This window comes from Vulpes vulpes, chromosome 13, assembly GCF_048418805.1.
Source record: "Vulpes vulpes isolate BD-2025 chromosome 13, VulVul3, whole genome shotgun sequence".
Lineage (NCBI taxonomy): Eukaryota > Metazoa > Chordata > Mammalia > Carnivora > Canidae > Vulpes > Vulpes vulpes.
Window position 1 is genome coordinate 944,525 of NC_132792.1, and position 19,623 is coordinate 964,147.

At 56.3% G+C, this 19,623-nt stretch overlaps 1 long non-coding RNA gene across 2 annotated transcripts; it reads right to left on the reverse strand.

Annotated features, from left to right (window-relative positions):
* Nucleotides 1-263: 263 nt before the first annotated feature.
* Nucleotides 264-18,620, reverse strand: LOC112909209 (uncharacterized). 2 transcript variants are annotated; one of them, XR_011996482.1, is made up of 8 exons: nt 12,788-13,109; nt 11,611-11,904; nt 10,193-10,326; nt 6,675-6,883; nt 5,481-6,450; nt 3,259-3,395; nt 2,554-2,636; nt 264-2,347 (listed from the first exon to the last, which is right to left on the reverse strand). It is a non-coding gene; the product is annotated as an uncharacterized lncRNA (long non-coding RNA). The 2 variants fall into 2 exon arrangements; XR_011996481.1 differs by lacking the exon at nt 3,259-3,395 and adding an exon at nt 18,282-18,620 and having other exon boundaries at nt 1,811-2,347; nt 12,788-13,205.
* Nucleotides 18,621-19,623: the final 1,003 nt, after the last annotated feature.

Consider the following 19,623-nt stretch of genomic DNA (forward strand, 5'->3'; position numbering starts at 1 on the left):
CTTTTGGATTTCTAGCCTTTCTTCTTCATCTGTTACCAGTTTCTGCACCAATACCATCATGCTTTGATTCCTGTAGCTCCCGAAGGTGAAATTCCTCCGTGTCCTTCCCCTTTTCCCAAATTCTCTTGGATCTCTTGGCCCTTCCCAGCTCTCCCCATGTCAGTGCCACCTGTGTGGTCCCCCCAGAGGGGGCAGGGCCACCCTACCTGGGTGTTATCTACAGAGCCTGGATGAGGATTCATTAACGATGGGCACACCACACCTGAGATGAAAGAATGGCCAGACGGTCAGGCTTTATTTCTGATTTCATGACTAGGGCTCCGAGAACTTGCGGTGCTTTCCCCAGGTCACATCAGTTGTCCTGATGCTGGATCCAGGACTCACATGTCTCCACAGCCCAGGAGCAGCCCTCCCACAGGACATTTCCAGCCCCACCAGCCTGAAGGCTTGTTCTGCTCATAATCCCCATTTTACAGACGAGGGAACTGAGGCTCAGAGTGGCTTGCGGAGGGTCCCAAGTGGGAAGCAATAACTCAGACTCAAACCTGCATCTGTTCAATGTTTGAGGCTGTGTCTGAACCATGAAACAACAGTCCTTTATAGCAGGAGGTCAAGGCCTAAGAAGGCCAGCAGCCCCTGATCCCAACCTGGTCTGGTGAACAGAGCAAAGTGGAGCTCTGTATAAAAAGACATGGAAGGGAGACTCAGAGGCTCAGAGGTCACCAAACCCAGATGCCCAGTTGGGTGGAAACGAAGCCCAGAGTGGGGGGTGTTGTCAGGAGCACTTCCAAAGGGACAGAGGCTCCACGTGTCAGCCTAGAGCCTTCACCTTCATCCATCTGGTCCTGAACCCGGATGCCTATGGCATAGTCCTTGAGGACCCAGAGTCAGGTGTGGCAGTGCTCCCCATCCATGTGGGCTCTGGGTGGGTGTGGGGCATGTCCGTAAGTGGCAACCAGAATGGCAGTGTCCCTGATGCAGAGAGAGAGCACGTGGTCTCTCTATGTCCCTGAGGGAAGAAGCAGTGCTGCCCATGTGGTTGGCAAGGGAACAGGGCCAGCCGAGGAGAGGCCCCTCATCCCCTCACCTCAGCATCTGGGCTCCTCAACAGCCGTAGACAACAGCTAGGTGCGGTGCCTTGAGGCCAAATCCAGTGCAAACGTCATTTCCCTCCTGCAAGAGAGGATACCTCCCTCCTGCCCTTGAGATAAATTTCTTGGCTCCTGCACAGCCCTGAGCCCAAGTGACAGCACTTTTATTGAATCATGCCTTTGATATCATGCTCATTGGATGAGTGGGGACTAAACAACTTTCACTGTCCTTTCTCTTATCTTATGGGGCTCAAGTTCAGATATCACACAAACAATGGCCACAGAGGTTACAGCTGTGTCCACTGGCCAGCATCCCAGAGCGATCTCAGAGTGGCAGAGATGGCTCAGATAATCACTAATGTCACTGTGCTCAGCGGGCATTACCACCGTACCATCCCAGTCTGCACCAAGACTGTCACCACCACCCTCACCTGCCCACTGTGTCACCACCATGACATGCATGCAACCTTGGGAAAATCACAACCATCTTTGGCCCTACATTTGTAAATTAGCTCCAGTATATCCTGCCCTCTTTGTTCCTTATTGTTTCGTTATGACATAACATATTATTTTACCATGTCCATTAACTAAAGAATAGATTATCAAAATTGTGGTATAGTCATACACTGGAATGTTATTCAACAGGAAAGGAAAATGAGCTATTGATACATTCCACAACAATAACGAATCTGCCAAAAATGTTGAATGGAAAGGTCAGATACAACAGAGTACATTTTGTATAATTCCACTTATATGAAGTTCCAGAACAGTTGCAATTAACATATGGCGGTAGAAATCCTAACAAGGGTCGCTTCCGAAGGAGGAGAAATAAATGCCAAATGGTATGATAGAAATTTTGGGATACCAGAAATGTTCTGTATACAATTGTCCAATTTCATCAAACTGGACTCTTAAGGTCTCTGCATTTTACTTGATGACCTTATATCTTGATAATAATAACAAAATTAATAAATGCTGTCCTAAAAATCTCGTGGGTTGGAGGAGCTTACACATCTGACCAGGATGTAGCAAGTGGTAAGGATTGTCCTTCTCTCCATCAACAACCAAAACACTTGTCAAAATAAAGGAAACAAGTCTTTTTAGCAAGAATGCAATCCATGAGAGAAGGGAACTGTCTTAAGATGAAGCTTACTATTGCCCAGCAATCCCCCTGGGGATAATATCCAGCCATGGCCTGGAGAGTTGGGTTTGAACAGATATGGGTGTCCCTCTGAGCTCTGAAGGCATAAATCAGCCTGTGGGGTAGAGATACAGAGAACAGGGAACTGAGCAAAGAGGGGGCACCAGAAATGCCGTAACTCTGGAACAGGAGCCAAAGCCTAGAGAAAGAGCTATTCTGGACTCCCGTCTGACAAAGCCTATGATGAGCTCCTGCCAGAGCTACAGGGCACACAGAGTTCACGGGTTCTAACCCTCCAGGTCAGAGGAGTTTGTGAAATACCTTGTGCTTCCTTGGATCTGCACCAATGGCGAGTGCCACTCAGCTTCCATGGACTTCAGGTCATCAGCCTGCAGTTGAATCACCTGCCAAAGGAGAACCAAGTCTCATCAGAGAAAGAAAACAGAATCTGGAGTCTTTACCACAAACTACCCACAGTGCCTAGAATTCAATAAGGAAAGCAAATCACTCAACAACACAAAGGAGTAGAAATAATGCGATTCTTGCTCAAGAAAACTGAAGCATTCAGTTGGAATTGAAAGTGAGATGGCCCAGGTGCTAGATGCAACAGATAAAGGCCTTAAAGCAATTATTGTAAATCTATGCAGAAAGATATCTTCAAAGATTTAAAGGAAATGTAATCCTATGAGTGAACAGATAGGCAATCCCAGCAGACGAAAGATAACCATGAAAAAGGACTGAGGGCAATTCTTGAACTGAAAGCTACAATTGCTGAAATTAAAACTTAACTGACTGGACTTGATAGAAACTTGGAGATGTCAGGAAATTCAGTGAACTGGAGAACAGATCAATAGAAATTATCCAGTCTGGAGAACCAAGGGGAAAATGAAGAAAAGTGAACAGAGCTTCAAGGACAGGGCGATAATACCAAACAAAATACAGAGGGGCAGAAATAAATACTTGAAGAGATAATAACTGAAGCTTCCAAGAGCTGATGGAACTATCAACAGTTTAAAAAAAACTCACATTGGGACGCCTGGGAGGTTCACTAGTTGAGCATCTGCCTTCAGCTCAGGGTGTGATCCCGGGATCTGGGATTGAGTCCCACATCGGGCTCCCTGCATGGAGCTTGCTTCTCTCCCTGCCTGTGTCTCTGCCTCTCTCTGTGTCTCTCAGGAATAAATAAAAAAATTCTTTTTTAAAAATTTACAAAAATAGAAAGAAATAAAAAACTCACACTGGGGAGTTTAAACATATTTGAAAGTAGGAGTGCCTGCGCAGCTCAGTCAGTTAAGCATCTGACTCTTAATTTTGGCTCTTAATTTCGGCTGGGCACTGGGCATGGACACTGCTTGGGATTTTACCCTCTTCCTCTGCTCCTCCCTGTCCCCATCATGTGTGCATGTGCATGCTCTCTCTCTTTCTCTCTCTAAAATAAATACATAAATAAATAAAATCATTAAAAATATTTAAAGGCTACAGTAACTTCTTGCAAGATACATCCATGAAGGCAAAAGAAACAAAAGCAAAAATGAACTATTGGGACTTCATCAAGATAAGAAGCTTTTGCACAGCGAAGGATACAGTCAACAAAACTCAAAGACAACCTACAGGATGGGAGAAGATATTTGCAAATGACGTATCAGATAAAGGGCTAGTTTCTAAGATCTATAAAGAACTTATTACACTCAACACCAAAGAAACAAACAATCCAATCACGAAATGGGCAAAAGTCATGAAGAGAAATCTCACAGAGGAAGACATGGACATGGCCAACATGCACATGAGGAAATGCTCCGCATCACTGGCCATCAGGGAAATACAAATCAAAACCACAATGAGATCCCACCTCACACCAGTGAGAATGGGGAAAATTAACAAGGCAGGAAACCACAAATGTTGGAGAGGATGCGGAGAAAGGGAACCCTCTTACATTGTTGGTGGGAATGTGAACTGGTGCAGCCACTCTGGAAAACTGTGTGGAGGTTCCTCAAAGAGTTAAAAGTAGACCTGCCCTGCGACCCAGCAATTGCACTGTTGGGGATTTACCCCAAAGATACAGATGCAATGAAACGCCGGGACACCTGCATCCCGATGTTTATAGCAGCAATGTCCACAATAGCCAAACTGTGGAAGGAGCCTCGGTGTCCATCGAAAGATGAATGGATAGAGAAGATGTGGTTTATGTATACAATGGAATATTCCTCAGCCATTAGAAACGACAAATACCCACCATTTGCTTCAACGTGGATGGAACTGGAGGGTATTATGCTGAGTGAAGTAAGTCAATCGGAGAAGGACAAACATTATATGGTCTCATTCATTTGGGGAATATAAATAATAGTGAAAGGGAATAGAAGGGAAGGGAGAAGAGATGGGTAGGAAATATCAGAAAGGGAGACAGAACATAAAGACTCCTAACTCTGGGAAACGAACTAGGGGTGGTGGAAGGGGAGGAGGGCGGGGGGTGGGGGTGAATGGGTGACGGGCACTGAGGGAGGCACTTGACGGGATGAGCACTAGGTATTGTTCTGTATGTTGGCAAATCAAACACCAATAAAAAATAAATTTATTATTAAAAAAATATTTAAAGGCAAATGGTATTAAAAAGCATACTAAATACTTGACAGTAAACTCTAACTCTAAATGCACTTAGCAAACAATGGAAAGTAGTAAAAGTACGTTACATTTTCAGCTAAAGAAGCTAAAAGAAAGAGCGATCGCAACCCCCCCCCCCCAAAAAAGGAAGAAAATAAAAAGGGATAAAAGCAAACACTTAAAAACAGAAAACCAAAGAGCTAGATCACAGTTGGATTTTTGTTTTCATTTTTTTTGTAAAGAATAATATGACAGGACAGTCTCTGACAAGCTGGATGAAGCAGACAATGCAGAAATGAACATACTGGAAATGCAAAAGAAGAAGTACACTGAGTTACCTTATGCTAATAGATTTGAAAGCTCAGAAGAAGTGAGTAATTTCACAGAAACAAAGCAGAAAAACTATGTCCAAATATAAACTGATAAGCTGTCTTCTGGGAGGAGGCACTTTTAATGCATATAATCAACAAAATATTAGTATTCATAATGTGCAAAGAATCCCCATGCATCAAGGAAAAGACAAAATAGCCCAAAGAAAAATATGTAAAAATATATCAGTGTGGATTTCACAGAAAACAGACACACAAACGGCCAATAAACTACATCAAGTAATCAGGGAAATGCAAATCACAACAAAGAGGGCAGCTCACCCGCAGCAGACGGGCAGGATTCGCTGGGTCCAGTGGGAGCACAGGCTGGGGAGGACATGGGGGGGATGGCAGAGGTCGCGGCTGTGGTCTGAGCCCACGTCGGTGAGACCCGTGTGAAGAGCAGTGCTACGGCCTGAACACGTGTGTCCCCACACTCAGGTGTTGGAGCCCTGACCCACGGTGACTAGGGCGTGAGGGCGGAGCCCCGTGATGGGGTCGGCAGCCTTACGAGAAGAGTCGGGGACACCTCTGTGTCTCGGCCACGCAAGGACACACCTCTCAGAAGCGAGCCTGCCAGCACCTCGGTGGCCGACTCCCGCGCCCAGACGTAGAAGGGAGCACGGCTGCCGAAGCTCCCGGTCTGGGGTGTTCTGTTACGCAGCCCGAGCTGACCGAGCGTGCAAGCACCGAGGACGTCGTGATGCTGAACCTGCGCCCAGCGCCAAACCCAGCGATCCCACACACGCGTGTGCACACGGAGGTGTGTCCCCAGGTCCGTCATCGCCTCGGAAAGTGTGGCAGGGTAAACGTGGAAATGGCCTAAATGTATCCGTAAGAGCGTGGGCAGAGCAACCTCGGCATGTTCCCGCAGCCGCGCACGAGGCCAGGGCCTCCAGGGGCGACCGCGGCCACACGCGGCCCCCGGTGTCAGCCTCCAGACTGCAAGGTGCAGCGGGAGGGGCCCACAGCAGACGGGGGAGCAGAGCGCAAAACCATCCACGGGGAAGGGTGAAATCCCCCAAACTATGCTGCTGGTGGGTGTCGGCAAGTAGAGCGACAGGTGACATCGCCCGCTGGGAGGGTCCGCCCAGGACTGCCGGGCGGGGCGGTGACAGCGCGTGCAGGCGCCCAGGGCAGAGTGAGCGGGAAGGGCAGAGAGGAGAACCACGCAGCCGGGCAAGCGCCAGGGCGTGGGCTCCTCACTCCATCCCCTTCTTAGCGCGATTCTCACCAGCTCCCTTTGCCTCGTCTGCAGGAGCCCAGGTGCCCCTCGGGGACAAGACTCCATGAAGCAGCCAGAACACAGAGGGACGAGCGTCGGGCTCGGGCTGCAGGCGGTCCCCTCAAGGGGCAGCGCTGGCTGGCAGGGTGCCGGGGGGGGGGGGGGCCGGGGGGTCGCGGGGATGCCCTCTGCATCCGTGCACGCGCCACGGTGGAAGCGTCCCTCCCGCAAGCATGTGAGGTTCCACTCACCGTGTGGGAAGCACCACTAGTGTATCGGCGCCCCGGATGCCGTGTGGAGCGGGAGAAGCGCGCCGGGAAAGGAGGAAAATCCGAGCCGAGGACGGACCCTGGCGGCTCCTGGGCCGGCGCGGGCTCCGCGGGGTAAGCGCCGCCCGCCAACGGCAGATGGTACCGGGGGCGGCGGCCGTGCCATCCGCAGGAAGCCTCTGCAAAGGACTCTGCAAATCAAAAACGGGCCTAAAATAAAATTTATGTAAAAAGTAAGAGGAAAGTAAGCACACGCCCCTCCTTGTCACGTAACTCCCCCTCCTGCAGGCCGCACCCCCCGGCGGCAGAGGCACGGCCGGCCCGGTGGACATGGAGGTCCCGCACGAGCTCCCCTGCCCGCCCCAAGCCCCCTGGAGCCCGGCCCCAGCCGCCGGCCCCTCGGCGTCCCCCTGACAAAGGGTGTCGGGCTTGCTGTGCAGGTTCACGGACAGACGCCCCGCTGCTGCCACGCGGGTCCCGCTCCCTGCGAGGAGTCCGCGGCTTCCGATGGCCCCCCCCGCCGCCTGACCGCTGCCCCTCTGGCTTGGGAGACCCCGAAGCAGTTCCTGCGGTGACGGAGGCCCCGGAGAGGCCGGGCGGGGGGCCCTGGGAGCAGGCCAGAACCAGGACGCAGACACAGGCCTGCACCCCAACGGCCCCCCAGGGCACCACGCTGCTGGCAGCAGCCGATGCCAGGACCAGCCACCACCGCCCGTGGTCACAAGAGAACGTGCCACCTCTTGTCCACACCTTCCCTCACTGCCAGTGGGCATCCTTATCGGGAGGCTCCGAGGTCAGGACCCCCCCGTGTCCTCTGTCCCCCTGACACCCGGCCAGAGCAGTGCTGCTTCTGAGGGGTGGGCAACCTTGCTGCCTGGTGGAGACCCTTAGAGCAGCCCAGACCCCCCGAGTGGCACCTCTGATGGGGGTGGGGGACATAACGGGGTCCCCCTGCCATCCCGCCGCCGCTCCCAGCCTCACCATGAGGCCTGACGCCCAGTCCCCGAGGCCCACAGCTCCTGCTGTCTCAGGGGAAGGCGGTGCGCCGGAGTTTTAATTAACACCAGACAGGAGTCATTTGTATTCCTTCTAAGACCTGGAATGTTCTCCATGGAAATTTTCTCCCCTCTGGGAAAGACATGTAACTGGCTAATATTTTTATTAATAGACATGGAGGCTGTTAAAAATAAAGTTCTCTCCCCACTAAGGGTAAGCCAGGCAGGACAGGCACCTGTCCGTGATTCAGCAGGTGTCCCCCCCGTGTCCCATCTGTGCATCCCCCCGCCCCCAGGGGTCACCCCGTGATGCCCCAGGAGGCCTGCGCGGGAGCTGACCGTCCCAGGAGGGACCGGCTCTCCCGACACCAGTGCCTGCAGTCTCCCATCATGGGAAGGCCTGCGTCCACCAGCGAGGGCAGCGTGAGAGCTGAGCCAGCGCTGGCTGCAGGCCCCAGACGGCCAGCCGCCCCCCGACGTGCGGGAGCACCTCCGTCGCAAGCCTGCCGGGGCCATTCCGCTCCTCGACGGGCTTGCGGGCCTCCGTCCAGCATCTGCGTGTGTGCGAGTTCCGCGTCCTTCCACCGATTTAACGGTTCCCCCTAATGTGTCGGCGGCCTCTGCACTGTCGGGCTGGCGCTGGCTCCTGGAGGGTGGCGCGCCGCAGCCGGTGGACGCAGGCCCGAGGCCGTCAGCGGGGCCCGTGCTCGGTGCGCATCGGTGACGGCTCCGCTCCCGGGGCAGCCGCCCCAGCCTGGGCTGGTTCTGCTTTTCCCTCGGCCGCGCTGACCAGCAGCATTCGGGGTGCTGGGAGCGAAGTCCGCAGGGTCCCTGAGTGTCGGCGCGAGCTGGGCTCCTGCTGGCCCCGGGGTTGGGGCGCTGCTCAGGGTTCTGAGCCCCCGAGAGGCTGGGCCCTGCCACTCCTGACGCCCGCACTCCGGAGGCTTGAGCTACCTTCCCGCTCCCCCCGATGGCTTGAGGGTACTGGGGGGTCATGCGTTATGTAAACACACTAGAGCATCAGCACAGCCCCACGGACACACGGACACGTGTGCCAGCACTTGCCCCCCCGGCCTGTGCCTCCTGCCCGACTGCTTCCCCCGCAACCTGCCCCCCAGGGTCCTCCTCTCTCGCAGGGCCCATCCCCTTCTCCTACGGGGCTCTCCCTTGACCCTACACAGAAGCGCTCTCTCCCTCCTCCAACCGCTGGGGGCTGATTGTGCAAAGCACAGATACTTGGTGCGTATGTTTTATACTCGTATGTTTATGTCGCTACCCCCTTCTGAGCGCTTACTGTATACCTTTCCTTTCCTAGGCACGGGGGCACGGTGCTGTCTCTAGAGCAGCAAGGTGGTAAGGTGCCCTCACAGAGCTGGGCGTCCAACCTGCAGGGGGGCGGGCTGGGGGCCGGGGTGTAGACGAGGAGCGAGCGGTAGGCTGGTCCTGCAGTGGGAGAGGAGGGTCTGGGGCTGTCCTCTTGGAGGGGCTGCATGGAAGTCAGCAGGGGGCTACCCTGGACTTGGGCCCAGGTCTCTGGGTCTCTGGGTCTCTGCCCGGCGCCCCTCCCACTGCTCAGGAGGCAGGGCAGCCTGCAGCCCCAGGGGGGAGGGGCCGGCTGATGACTGAGGTCTTGAGCCCCTTGGGCTCCCCCTGGGCTGGGAGGAACTTCGAGCAGACGCCAGGGAGAATGTGGGCCCTGCCCCTGCCCGGGGAGAGTCTTGTCCCTTGGAGGCCCCACCCAGCTGCCTGTGAGAGCACTTTGGGACCACAAAGCCCTCAACTGGAGGCCTGGAGTTCCACCTGGCTCAAGGGTTCACAGGGACAGACAACCTCCTTCCCAGGCCTCCCTTGCCTGGCCCACCTGTCGGTGGTGGGTTACTCCCAATTCCAGGGATTTGCTGGCGATCTGCTGAGGAGGAAGCGTGGGCATGGATCTCTGGATTCCCATTGGGAAGTCACCCACGTCCACTCTTGTCCATCACAGCCCCGTGCCGCCCCAGGCTCTGCTTGCAGACTTCTCCCTTCCTATTCACCCCTTGGATCCAGCTGGGTCCTATCTGGGGACCTGGGTCCATCTGGGTCCTATTTGAGGTCCTATCTGGGGACCTGGGTCCAGCTGGGTCCTACCTGGGGTCCTATCTGGGGACGTGGGTCCAGCTGGGTCCTACCTGGGGTCCTACCTGAGGACATGGGCAGGACCAGGAGTTAGGAAGGGGGGCTGGGGAGCAGCAGTGGCCACCCCAGGCCCCATCTCCGCAGCTGCCCGGGGACTGCCGCACATACTGAACCAGTGACCCAAGGCCCCTGTGGAGGTCACCCTGTTCGTGTGCACCTGCAGTGGAATATCGCTCTTCCCGGAGGCCCAGTCTTCCATCCTGACCCACCCCCTCACTCAGCCTCCCTGAGATAATGACCAGGACACAAGGCCTCGCCCTGCAGCCTGGCTGTGGCGGCGATGCTGCTCTGGGGCTGCTATCTGCTCTGGCAGCTCTGAGCCCAAATTACCCAGCAAACGGAGACGGATGGCAGGGCCTTCCTGGGCTTAAATTGCTCCTCCACTCGGCGCTGGCGGTGTCTCCTCTCCCGGTGATCATTGAAAAACACTTTTCTTCCCCATAATGGCCCAATTCACGAGCTTCCTGATAGGAACCAAAGATGTATATCTAATAACAGATTAATGGGACAGAAGGGGAGATGCGGCCAGCAGGGGGTGGGCCCAGCACTACGGAGGGCTAAGGGAGGGAGGGCACAGGGCCCTGCTACGGAGCTTCCCCACCCCTGCAGCCCTGGTGACTCTCCCAGGGAGGCTCCACAGAGGAGCTTAAGCAGCGAATGGACGGACAATGGATTTACAGAGCTTATCTGTTTTCCTCCTGGCTTTGTCTCTACAGAAATAGAGGCACAAATAAGAGAAATGATTCCAAAGTCACACGGTAGGTGAGGCGTGGCGTGGTGTCGGGTCCCGCACCGTGGTGATGATGGCGGTGATGGTTGTGATGACAGTGGTGGTGGAATTTATAATGACAGCGTTTATTGAGACACACTGAAGCTCCATGAGGCTGTGCACGTCCAGTTCCCCTCTAGCCCTCTTCGTCCTCACCATGCAGGGAATGGACCCTAAGGCCTAACATGCAATGTGTCACTGCACGCAGCTGTTTCTAGAAGACCTAGGGCTTGCATAGCTCCCAGTATTAAAAACAACAATAATAACATACTAGGATGATAGTGGTGATGGCGGTGATGAGGATGGCAACGGCAGTGATGTGACGATGGCTATGAAGGCGATGGTTATGACAATGTGGAGGTGGGATCAATGATGATGGCGATGGTGATGACTGTCATGGTGGCGGCGGTGGTGATGGTGATGCTGATGGTGGTGGTGATAATGATGGCGATGGGGGTGGTCATGGTGATGATGATTAGGGTGGTGGCAGTGGCAACGATGATGATGCCAGTGGTAGTGATGGTGGTGATGGCGATGGTGGTTGTCACGGTAATGGTGGGGATGACAGTGGTAGTGGTATTAGCAGTGAGAGCACTGATGGAGCCCTAGGACCAAGCAGTGTCCCGAATGCCCAACGCTCTCCATCTCACGGCACCGCCACAACCGCTCTGGCAGGTGTGCGCTGTTAGTAACTCCATTCTCTAGGCGGAGAAAATGAACACGTGGCCCTTGGGCCTGAGCTGCAGCCAGGATTGATGCCCCCCTGTGTAACTCTGAAGCCCGCCTCCCCCCAGGGCTCCCCTTGCCACCCCCAAGTGGGTGAGGGCTCCCAGCAGCCCCCCGTGAGCTCCCCACTCGTGGTGTTTCGGTGCCTCTCATCACAATCCCTGGCAGCCAGCGCGGTACGTCGGCTAATTACATGTTTTATTGTCTCGCTTGCCATTAAATATTGTCTGCGCCCACCATTAAGCAAATCTACCTCCTTCGTGGATCTATCCTCTCCGGAATGCCCGCACACAGCCCTTGGGGTTTGCAGCCAGCCGGCCAGCTGGGGTCTCAGCCTTGGGGCTGCCCTCCTCGGTGTCCTCCCGCTGAGTCCTCGGCCGCCCCCAGTGCTGGTGTTGCTGTGCCACCTGCCCTCTCAGCCCGGCACCGGGGGGTGGGGGGCTGTCTCCCACACAAGCCTGCTCCAGGGCTCCTCTGTGCACATCCTCGGGTTTTCCGCAGGGACTCGCGACACCAGCCACACGCTGGCCATGGCATCCCACGCGCTCTGTAGGAACAGGCGGACCCCAGGCAGGATTTCCGTCAGCACGGCCCCATCCTTGGCAGGGCCAGCAGCTCCCCTGCTGGAACCCCTGTCCTTGATGCCCCAGTGACCCAAGGCCGGGCCCAGACAGAGCCTGTGCCTCCTGTCATTGTCTGTGGGTTGCCCCCGAGATGTCAGCCCTTCCTCCCCAAAACCCAGCCACTGGACTGTGCTCCCTCTGCACCCCCAGATGCTCCTGTCCTTGGGGATAGGCCTCTGTGGGTGGGCCTCCTCGCCCTCCCCCCACCCAGCACAGGGTCAGGAGGGTCAGTCGTGGCTGTGGCTCCTCCACCACAAGCACAGCACCCCCCCCCCACTGAGGACCACGCTCTAGCACGTGGGTCTGCCCCTCCGCCCCCATCCTTCATCCTCAGTATTAAACTAGAACGGTCTTCGCTGCCTCCCCCACGGCAGTCACGGCACCATCTGGAAACCTGCAGATCCCGCCCTCCGCCCAGGCCCCCGACTGCCCAGGCCTCGGTCGCTCCACAGCTGGGCGGTGGGCCTCCAGCCTCCTCTAGTCTCTTGACCCTTCGACCTTCTCCGAGTCCCCCCAGCCCTGGGTTTGCTTCCTCCCCCTCCCAAGCTGGGGCCCTCCCTGCACTCCAGCCCGAATTGGATATTGGTCATCGCCTTCCTTCGGTCCGGCCTCCCATTGCACCTGCTGGAAACCCAACCAGACGCACCTGCTGGTCTGCTTCTCCGCACCCGCCCCCCGCCCGCTGCTGGTCCCCCGGGGGGCGTCTGCAGCTGTGCCGTGCCGGCTCTCCCGCCCCACGGAGGCTTGCACCCCCCGACACCTCTCCTGGCCCCCCACCTGCTCAGAGCAGCTGTGCTGAATCCTTACCTAATGCCAAAATTTCAGCAGCTTCCGTCAGAGACTTGCATCCCACAGCATTGTCTCCGCTTCCCGGAGACGCCCCCAGATGTCCGCCTAGACACGACCTCACGGTGGGAGGTCATTGTGTCCCCTGGGCTCTGGCCTCAGGTCCTAGCCACAGTTTTCAAAAGTCTACTAATGTCTAGGGAGGACTCCTGCTTGGTACAACGGCGACACCTGGCACAGATGGAGACATTTCGTGTCTCAGGTCCTCCCTCCGGGGAGAGCCTGCGCCCAGGACATCAAACCGCACACACCGCTCCTCACCTAACAAGCCCCGGGAGTGAGTGAGCCGCATCTTTTTGGTTGCTCTCTGCTGCTTCCTTGTGGGACGTGCCACCACTCCAGTGGGTGGGGCCAGGTCTCCTCCACGCCTCCCGAGAGCCTGTGGGGACGGACAGAGGCAAACCTGTGACATTGGTGCCCTGTTCCAGACATCCCCACCACCACCACCCTGCAAGGCTGGAGCTTTCGTCCTCAAAGCAACAGGGCCTCATGCTTAGGACCCAGTACCCTGCCCCCATCCCAGCATCCTACTCACGGAGCCCCAAATGTGCCTTCGGGCCCAGGCCACCCAGCCCTGCCTGGGCCCTCCTCCTGCCGGGGCACCGGGCTTCCCTTCCCAGCAGCCACGGGCCTCCCCTTCCTCACCATGCACCTCACCTATCATGTCCCACCGACACTCTCAGACCCCTGTGCACCCCGGATCCCAGGGAGCCACGCTGGCCTTGAGCCCCTGCAGCCCACAGCCTCAACCGGCTAGATCCACTGCCCGTGACCTGAGCTTCCCGGTGCTTCAGATGTGCAGCGCCGCGGGGCTCCCTGGGTGGGCCCGGCTCATCCTCCTGGGCTCCTGCGTGCCTGCAAGAGCTCCCAGCCGTGCAACGGGCGGTCAGGTCAGCAACCTCCCCACGTAAGTCCCACCGGGGTCGGCACACCTGGTGGACAGGTGGACTGAAGCCCACCCACCCCCAGGAAGGCCCGGAAAGCCGGGAGTTTAGACCCAGCAAAATGGGGAACAGGGAGCCTTTGTGAGGTACTTTTATCTTTTTCATACCACTATTTTTTTTTAATTACTAAGTCAATATTTGTTCAATGCAGAACACTTGGGAAACAAACAATGGAAGGGAAAAAATTGCCCGTAATTGCACAGCACGGAGGTAACCCCCAGCAACTGTGGGCTTTCTTCTTTCCTCCTCCCACCTTCCTGTCTTTCTTCTCTCACTGTGCCCCAAACAGGATCCTTGTGTGTGTGCACGAGACACACGTGAGCATGCACACACACGCACGAACATGCATGTGCACACACGAACGCACACATGTCCTCACGAGCACGCGCCCTCCTCCCCGCACTGGGCTCGCCCCCTCCCCGGGCCCCACTCTGCTGACGGGGGCACAGCCTCGCCACACCCCACGCGCTCCCGTCTTAGCAACCGACTGGTTCCCTGTCCCCGTGACTCCTCGGGCCCAGGGGCTCTCTGGCTTGGAGCCTGAGGTCAGGGTCAGGGTCGGCGCCGCTGCGGGCGCACCGAGGGGCCGTCCCCGTGGTTCCCGAGTGAGCGTCCACTGCACGCAGGCAAGGTGAGGTCGCCACAACACACACCTTTGAACACACGGCCCCGTGCGTGGCCTCGCCTGCGTCTTGAGGTGAAATCCCTGCCCGTGGACTCGCAGGATATAACGGGGCACGTGGTCCTGGGTGGGGTGGGGGGGCTTTGGCCGTGCGGGCCCCGTCGGAAAGGCTGATGCCAGCCGCACTTTCACGGAGTGGGGGGCGGGGGGTTGGCACACGCACCTAACACCGCCCGGCGCGGTGCTCCCGCTGTGCACATGGTTGTGGCCCGTTCTTGCTCGCTCGCGGCCTTCCGCGGGTGAGAGCAGACGCCTTGGCCCCAGCGCTGAGCACTTCTGCGACCTCGTGTGTGGCTCCGGCTCAGACCCGCGTCTGCCTCTGCCGGGCGCCCTCTAACTTACTCGCGACGAGAGTTTATGCCTTCGCTCACGTCAGGCCCTCGTCTATACGGGTGGGGAACCACCGTCCTGGCTGGTGCTCGGCTCTGAGTGGCGCTGCCGCTCTCACCTGAGCAACGAGCTTGCGTCTCAATGTAGTCACGGCCACTGACGACGGGTGGCTCTGCTGACGGGCGAGACCCCCGCGCGGAGGGCAGGTGCACCCCGGCCGGTGGGGGGGGAGGGCCGGGCCGGCCGCGGAGCGAGCTCGCGCACCGGGCCCCACGCGTCCACCGCAATCTGGCCGAACTCTAGGAAGGCCGACTTTAATATCTATCTTTATAACGTTTCTCAAACAGTGCGAACGCCCTCCCTTCTAACTTTGATTTACTTGTTTTTTTTTTTTTTCCCTCTTTGGAAAAGCCAAGAGGCAGACGTTCCAATTCATTAAACCTCCTACATGTGCTTTAAATTTCATTTTCGAGATAAAATCCAAAAGGCTACACGCAGAAATCAGAGCACACACCGATTAAAACGTACTTTCCCCGTCCACTCCTTTCTGCAGCTTCCTGGATTTTTAACTCCTCCGATCCTGGAGATTTCTGGATTAATTAATTCTCCAGGTGAGGGCGGGCGGCATTCCTTCCCCTGAGGCCTGTCCTTGGTGCGTGGATGGCCTCTAGGCCCCGTGTCCTCACGCGGGGGTCCTGGTCACCTCTTCTGACAAAGACACGGTTCACAGTGGGTCAGGACCCCCCGGTGACCTCATTCTACCTCAATCTCCTCTTTAAAGGCCCATCTCCACGTCCCCCTGTGGGCCTCCGGGAGCTGGGACCCCAACGTGTGAATGTCAACCCATCACAGCACACAACTGACATTTTCAGATGCAAGAAACCTCCCTATGACTTTATTACGATTTTTTTCTGGAATTTTTTTTTACTATATGTAAATACAAACCCAAAAAGGTTCAAGCGTTTTGCTCTCTCGTTAAACCAAGCAGAAGCTGTTGTTTGAAGTGTCTCCGGGGCCTATAGGAGGGTTTCCAGGACGAAGCAGCAGCAGCAGCAGCCGTGGTCGGATCCGCGCCGTCACTCGGGGAGGGTCACTGTGCCCCCAGGGCCCGGGTGCCCACGTCCGTAACGGGGGGAGGGGGGCCTGGCCAGGCCGAGCGGGGGCTGTTGTGCAATGAGCCGGGGAGGTGCACGAAGCCACTGGTTTGCTGCCACCTAGGAGCACAGCAGACGCTGTTTCCTTTCCTAAATTAGAAGCTTTAAATTTTCCCCTACATCTTCACTTTCAAATGCATACTCATTAAAAACAAACAGTGCAGACGGGAGGAAAGAGCAGGAGAGGGTGCGCAGACGCTCAGGCGGCCGCATGACAGCCAGTTGGGGCCTGGCGTGACCTGGGCCCCCTCCGCCTGCCTCCAGCCGAATCCCAGGACCCGGATTCACAAGGAGGAAGGAGCCACAAGGGGGAAGAGGCCTGGGCAGAGGGGAACAACCCCCCCCCCCCCCGCCGACCAACTCACGTCAACGAGAAAATAAACTGTAATGCGCCGCGCCACGGAGCCCAGGTGTCCTTGTTATCTCTGTGATCTGACCCTGCTGACACCCAGAAGTGTTTCTCAGCACCCTCTGCTCCATGACTTCTTTTTTTCATGCGGCAGGTGTGCCATTCATGGGAAATGACGGCTCCCAAGTACGTGTGTCGGCGACAGAAATGTCACAGACGGTCCATTGCACGATGGCAGGAGCCGCGGGGCTCGCACCCAGAGCCAGGACCCGGGTGGCCATCCAGGCGCCACTGGCCATGGTCCTCGGGTCTCTTCCCTCTGTTGCACGTTTCCAGGCCTCTGTGTTCCTCTATTTGTATTCTTCGTGTTCGGTGTTTTACTCCCTCGTTTGCCTGGAGCGTCCCCTCACGTCGACCCCGAGGAAGTCCAGCGGAAGGCGGGCTTTGCGTGCCCCTCCGTCCCCCTTGGCGCTGATCGCGGGTTTGTGCCCCACGGGGCTGCCCTCACGTGGTAAGCGGTCACCGGCCAGAGGGCCCACGCCAGCCCGGGGTTCCTCTCCTCCCTGATGAGTGTTTTCCTTCCCTCTGAAAGTTTTAGGATTGCTTTTCGTCCTAGGTGTTATGCATTTTTAAGGTAATTTGCCTTCTGTCATCGTTTCCCCAGCTTCTTTGGCCTCTTCTTTCAGGAGGCCCGGGTATGAAGGGCGGCCTCCCCTTGGCGCTGCAGGCTCTCCCCTCCCCGCCCATCCTCATGCTCTGGCCGGTGCCCCCCTGCTCGGCACCTAACTCCAGCCTCTGTCCCCTCTGGGTCCTCGGACACTTACCCCCTCTGATTTCTCGTCCTGTGCAGCTTCCCGAGGGGACGCCTCGGATTTCAGACTCTAACTGCTCACCCTGCCTGTCTGACCATTCCCTTCCAGGGCACCCTGGTGTCTTATTTTATGGAGATAAGACCTCCTCAGACATCCCTGAGTATGTTAATTGGAGTATTTTTAGAGGACTTCTCACTTAATTTGTTCTGTTTCTTCTGGCTTTTTTTTTTCTTTTTCTTTTCCTTTTTTTTTTTTTTTTTAATGTATTTGTCTTCATCTTTCTCTTCTGCGCTGCTGACTTTCCTCGCAGGCCTGGCGGTCCCTGGCCGTCCGCTCTCATGCGGGAAGCACGATGAAGGGGCCGGGGTGCCTTCCTCAGGTGCTGGTCAGCAGGACTTGCTTTTCTGCTCGGCCTCCCCTGGCTCATGCTTCTGACCTTGGGCTCTAAAGAGCAGGAAGACAGGGCAGCTACGAGATTCTTCTGGAGTGAGGGGGCCGGGAGCCCCTGTGTCAGAAGGGCAAGGGTTTCATGGTGGGGCCTGCCCCAGCTCTGGCCTTCCCCGTGGGGCTGATCCCGAGGCTTCAGCCACCAGCTGCCAGGCTGAGTCTGCAGGTTGGCATCTCCGCCCGCGCTCTGACCCCATTGGTAAGAAGGCGGGGGACTGCCCTGTGGGATGGCCCCAGCTGCAGCTCCCCATAACCTCTCTTCCCAGCCTGGCTCCTGGCCCCAGACCACCCACGCCCGCTGCCTCTGGGACCTGGGCGCCTGGAGTTCCCGTGGGCAGAACCCTGGCTGCAGGGCTGCTGCCAGGATCCAGACTCTAGCTTCCTCCCGCTTCTCCTGTTTTATAGGTCAGCTCACATCCCTCTGCTTTCTGTCTCCTGGAATTTATTAAAATCTCTTAGTCATTGTTGTGAGGATTAAAATGCAATTATGTATGCAAAGCACATCTTACAGTACCTGGCACATAAGGAGGGCTGGATAAATGTTAGCAATTATTATCACAGTTGGTTAAGTGATTTCCCTGAGATGGTGAGACTCTCCCTTCAAGGAGCCCACGGTGGAGACAGACAAAGACACAAGCAACCACCAATAATGAGTCCCCCCACCCGGACCTGGTGTGTTCGTGTGTGGCTTGGTCATTCCTCACAACCCGCAGGAAAAGTGGGGAATGCAAGCTCACCTTTCCACCCACCGCCGGGGCCCGCAGACTCGACTTCGCTTCCAGATGGGGTCACAGGCAAGGGAGGAAGAGGTTGTTTCAGCTTAGGAGGTTCACAGATTCCTGGACCAGCTTTGGACAGGCAAGGCAGGTGGGGCACAGGCATCCTCTGGAGGGCCTTTCGGCCGAGGCTGTCTTCGGTTGTCTCAAAGTCCAGAATCACAAGCAGCACTCAGGGGGTGCGACAGAGTCTAAGAGGGGCCCACGGTCTCTGCATCGCGGCACTCATGCTTTTGTGGGCTATCCTGTCCTGAGTGTGGGCGAAAACATGACTTGCTTCTAACGGATACAATACAGCACAAGCGATGGGGTGTCATGCCCGTGACTGTGTTACATAACATAATCAAAAGCCCTTACTAGCTTGGTGAAGGAAGCAGTCATGTGAGGAGAGCCCACACAGCAAGGACTTGTCAGCATCTTCTAGAAGCTGCAGGCAGCCTTTAGGAACTGGGGGTGGCCTCCACCAAATAGCCAGCGAGAAGCCAGGGTCATACAACCATAAGGGAGTGGACTATGCCAACATCCTGAGTGAGCATGGAAGGGGACTCGTCCCAGGTCGAGCCTGCAGATGAGAACACAGCTCGGTCAACACTCCAACAGCAGCCTATGAGACCCAGAGCAGAGGGACCAGCTAAGCTGTGCCTGGGCTCCATCCTGACCCCCAGAAATTGTGATAATACATGTGTGTTGTGTCAGGCTGTTCAATTTGTGGCCATTCATTACACAGCCATAGACAACTAACACACTATGCACCTTGTAATGTGCTGGACACTTGAAATACCACAGGGCCCACGGAGGGGTCCTCTCACGGGAAGAACAGCTGCAACTAGAGAAGTGAGCATCCTGAGCAGTGGTGCAGGCACCAGGCTGACACGTGGGCTGTTTGTACCACAGGGTGCAGAAGTCCCTGCAGGCTGACTCACCGGCCCTGCTCTCCCATGAGGAATCATTGAGCAAAGGCTCAGGCAGGAGGCCAAGGGAGAGGGGACAGCACCTACTCACTCTGCTCTCCAGAACAGCTTCCTTTTGCCCTACCTGAGCAGATGGGGGACTGTGCTCCCTGGAGGACCCTATTTTGCACACAGGGCCATTGGAGCTGATACAACTGAGATCCGAGATGAGTGACTATGTTCTGCTGGTCCCATCTCATGGCCCACAAGGCAGGCTCTGGCTCCCATTGGGCACTCAGCCCAGCCCCGGGCTACCTGCTCATCACTGAAAACTGCACGCATGATGAACTTGTCTAAACTTCACAATAGCCTCGTGAAATAGGAATTGATGGGGAAACAGAAACATGGAAAAG